Raw genomic sequence first — 4,369 nt, forward strand, 5'->3', positions numbered from 1 at the left:
ATGGTAGTCGGAAAGACACGCCAGAGACCTTTTATTGACTGAAGTGGTCGACGTTACCAACGCAATATTTGGGTGTGCCTCTCGGAAATTACCGTGAACCTGAATCGTACTGGATTGATCAAGTGTCGAAAGTTAAAGAAAAGGCTGACAGGTGGAGAGGAAAACAATTGTCAATGTTTTCTAGAGCCACTGTATGCAAGCTTTCTTTTGTTTCTAAGATATGGTACGTTATGAATGTGTTGTGTGCTGCGAGGGTAAGCGTACAAAAAGTTCACCGTGTTTTCGCTATATTGACACGTGTACTTATCTTTATCGGGCGACCACGTTTCGCCGCTTAACAAATGTAATCGCACAGCGAGGGACGCGCCTGCATGTATCCGACGTTTCTGGAAAGTTATCGATGCTTCTACCCGGCTGTTTGTTGTCGCCGAACCTTGTGTTATCTGATTCCATCGCGTAACGCGAATGGTGTAGAACATTGTGGAAGGCACGCGCGTCCGAACGATTAGTCTGGAACAGTCGACGACTGCTCTATAAAAGCCGACGCGCTTGACCCGCTGATCAGATTTCCGACGATCGCCGACCGTGTTCGCCGCTATCGTTGTGCTATAAGTGTAGCCTGTTTTGTGGGCACAGGTTCGCCCAATAAAAGCTAGTTTTGTATTCCACCGTACTGCTTCTTTCTTCACCGTCACTACCACGTGACATCTGGTGGAGGTGCTCATCCTCTCCCACCTGGGAGAGGATGAGTCGAACGAACTTGTTCCTCCCGGTCAAGAAAGGTGGGCTTGGTTTAGCTCATTTGTTTCTGCGACAAGTCGTGTCACGCTTTGTGTTTTTACGGGATCAAAACGATCCTTTTCTCCGAACAGTGATACAGGTACGGCTGTGTAGACAACTTCCAGGATTCAGTGTTTCGACTGTTCACAATATGCCAGGAGCAGTTACTGGTTACCTACGTGAAGTGGTATGTTCATATAAGATGTTGAAAGTACGTTTTTCACAGCAATACTTGTCCACCGTTACCAAGAAAAAACTATAGAGATCTCGTGGACACGATGTTCCCTCCACCTTTGTACCGTTTTCCGCAACGTGGAGGCCCAGGACAAGACGTTCTAAAGAGAGTGAAAAAAATGCCAATACGGCCGTCAGCTAAATATTTTTTCTTCAAATTGCTCACAAACACACTTACCGTTAAGTCCTGGCTTCAGGAGAAGGGTGTTTTCATCCCCTGGAGCACCGACTGCTTACGTAAAAAACCGGAAACAATAGAACATGCATTCCTAGATTGCTGGGACGCCATCTTTCACTGGGACCCTCTGCAGGGAACATTGAAAAAACAGTTACCCCTGGACCCATATGGAATACGCTTCTTACCGATTGATAACGCTGAGGATGTCCCGTATGACCTTATTATGATCCTGAGCCTCCATGCTATGTGGAAAACTAGATTGCAATTTCAATACGGAGACATTGTTGTTCGACCGGCTCGGGAAAACTTCATTGAGAGTGTTGTGTGTGTGTGAGAGATGCTTTCAAAGCGCTGCCTGATCCACCACAATGGATCTCCTTATTTGATGAATTAGCGTTGGTAAAAAGATTTTAGTAATGTGTTGGCCAAAGTGTGGTCCACACGTTTCGTCTCTGTAAACCTTGATTGAGTACGTCGAAGTCGGCAATAAAGAAAAAAAAGGAGTACAAGCATCGCGGTCGCATTCGGGCTGACCGGGAAAACAAAACATTAAAGGGCTCGTCCGGGATTTGAACCCGGGACCTCTCGCACCCGAAGCGAGAATCATACCCCTAGACCAACGAGCCGGCGGTGCACGAAATGTGTGACATAGTTATACCTTCTTGATACCTTGTCTGACTGCAAAACACAGAGAAGAAACCAGAGGACAAGTAAGCATTGGGGTCGCATTCGGGCTGACAGGGAAAACAAAAGATTAAAGGGCTCGTCCGCGATTTGAACCCGGGACCTCTCGCACCCGAAGCGAGAATCATACCACTAGACAAACGAGCCGGCAGTGCTCGAAATGTGCGACATAGTTATACCTTCTTGATACCTTGTCCGACTGCAAAATATAAAGAAGAAGCCAGAGGATGAGTACAAGCATCGCGGTCGCATTCGGGCTGACAGGGAAAACAAAAGATTAAAGGGCTCGTCCGGGATTTGAACCCGGGACCTCTGGCACCCGAAGCGAGAATCATACCCCTAGACCAACGAGCCTTTTTTTATCTTTATTGCATGGAATTATCGGTACTGTCAAACCAATGCAGTCACATTACATATGAACATATAAGAGAAACAAATTCACAGATAGTATACAGTCCAACGACAGTTCAAAATTCTGGCAAACAAACACAAGCGTCCAGACGCGAAATCCATTCAGGGGCGGGATCATACGTAGCCACCACACTACGGACTTGAGCAGTCTCTTCTCGGAAGATAGACCTTGTCGAGCGAGGTGGCTCGGCATGTCTGTCGATCATTCGACTTCCTCATAATGAATAAAATCCTAATAACATAAACAAATCATATGGTGTATTACTGGCTGTCATTTTGAAAGGAAGGAACCGGATATCATAATATGTGAGAGGAAAGTCTTTTTTGATAGTTCTTTGCAAAATGTGCCAAGAAAGAAATGCGTCACGACAAAGTGTAAAGCAATGTTCTATTGTCTCGGGTTGATTGCAAAGTCTACAATTTGTATTCCAGTGTACATACAGTACTTTTTCCTGAAGCCACGTTTTAACTGGCAGTGTGGAGGTGTGCAGCTTAAAGAAAAACGTTTTCGCTGCTGGCGCAATGCACATTCTACGGACACGGCAAAGAACATCTTGACCAAATAGAGACAGATACGGCTTTCGGTACAGAGGTTCAGGGAAAAGGTTATCTATAAGTGCTACATTTAGCGACGTGCAATTAACGGTGAACAATTATTCAAGGGTGAATCTGGCTTTTAAGAATGAAATAGTGTCGACAAGTTCCTTTAGGAAGCCCCATAACGGTAGTTCTTGAGCAAAGTTTGTCGTGACAAAAAGAAAAGGGAGGTGTGACGCAACACGTGCTCGATTAACTGCGAGAAGGAATGAATGACGGACATTTTAAGGTAAAATAAGCGCATGACCAATAGTCGCACAAACAAATGCACAAGACCCAGTCCTCCCTTTTCAAGCGGGAGATAAAGGTTGTCCCTGCTCATGGCTTGCCATGATGAATGCCAAATAAAACATGCAAATATTCTATGAAATGCCTGGACATGGACACGTGAGCAGTGCAAGACCTGCAGAACATAAAGAAGCTTAGAAGCGAGAAATGTATTGCATGCTTTAGCCCTCGCAAAAATGGAGAGATCACGTCCCTGCCAGGTTGTCACCTTTCGACGGATAGTGGTTATCGTGGACGTCCAATGAGGTCCACTATTAAGGAAGTTATCGAGAGGTACTCCGAGATATCGCAACGGAGACTGATTCCAATGAATATTCGCGAATACAGAGGGAGTGAGCGCCCACATGCCTAGCCAAAAGCCTCTACTTTTGTCAAAACTTACAGTAGCTCCTGCAGTCTCACAGAAACGCAGGGTAGCGTTTATTGCCTTGGTAATGCTTGGCTTATCGACGCAAAAGAAGGCAATGTCATCTGCATAAGCTAGCACTTTAATTTCCTCATCGGTATACCTGTATCCTTTAATGCTCGAGTCGCAAAGCACGCTTAAGCAAAGCGGTTCTAAGTATATGGCGAAGAGTAAAGGCGAGAGCGGACAACCCTGACGAACGGATAACTGTACTTGTATTATATCTGAGAGGGTACGGTTCACAATTAACTTTGTAGTGCAATGTTTATAAGAAAATGTTATACCATTGTACAATACATCCCCTAACTGAATATGTCGCAGCAGTTGGAACAAAAATTCGTGTTGAACCTTATCAAAGGCTTTGGCGAGGTCAATCTGGAGAAGAGCTACTTGATCCGTACTACCCTCTATGCACTCAAGGACTCAACGTGCGATATGAACATTTGTCTGTATATACCGGCCTCGAATTCCGCATGTTTGATGATCACCTACAAATTTGGTAATGACTGTCTGCAATCTATTTGTCAGTACTTTTGCAAATATTTTGTAATCCACGTTACATAACGATATCGGCCTGTATCCGTTTACTCTCTTTATTGTTTCATCATCAGTGCTCTTTGGTATTAAGGTTGTGTGGCCCTGATAGAAAGATGGAGGAAGCTCACCGTATTGATAGGCTTCCTCGAAAAGCTGCTCCAGAAAAGGACACAGGAATTCCTGAAATTTTATATAAAATTCAGCACTAAGGCCATCAGGACCAGGCGTCATGTTCTTCTGCAGCGTTTCGACGG

The 4,369-nt window shown here is 44.9% G+C and overlaps 3 non-coding genes across 3 annotated transcripts; all 3 read right to left on the minus strand.

The window, feature by feature from the left end:
- Positions 1-1,746: 1,746 nt before the first annotated feature.
- TRNAP-CGG (transfer RNA proline (anticodon CGG)) lies at positions 1,747-1,818 on the minus strand. The gene has a single exon. It is a non-coding gene; the product is annotated as a tRNA-Pro (tRNA).
- Positions 1,819-1,951: 133 nt separating this feature from the next.
- TRNAP-CGG (transfer RNA proline (anticodon CGG)) lies at positions 1,952-2,023 on the minus strand. Its single transcript has one exon. It is a non-coding gene; the product is annotated as a tRNA-Pro (tRNA).
- Positions 2,024-2,158: 135 nt separating this feature from the next.
- TRNAP-CGG (transfer RNA proline (anticodon CGG)) lies at positions 2,159-2,230 on the minus strand. Its single transcript has one exon. It is a non-coding gene; the product is annotated as a tRNA-Pro (tRNA).
- Positions 2,231-4,369: the final 2,139 nt, after the last annotated feature.

Source organism: Dermacentor variabilis, chromosome 1 (genome assembly GCF_050947875.1).
Source record: "Dermacentor variabilis isolate Ectoservices chromosome 1, ASM5094787v1, whole genome shotgun sequence".
NCBI classification, from domain to species: Eukaryota; Metazoa; Arthropoda; class Arachnida; order Ixodida; family Ixodidae; genus Dermacentor; species Dermacentor variabilis.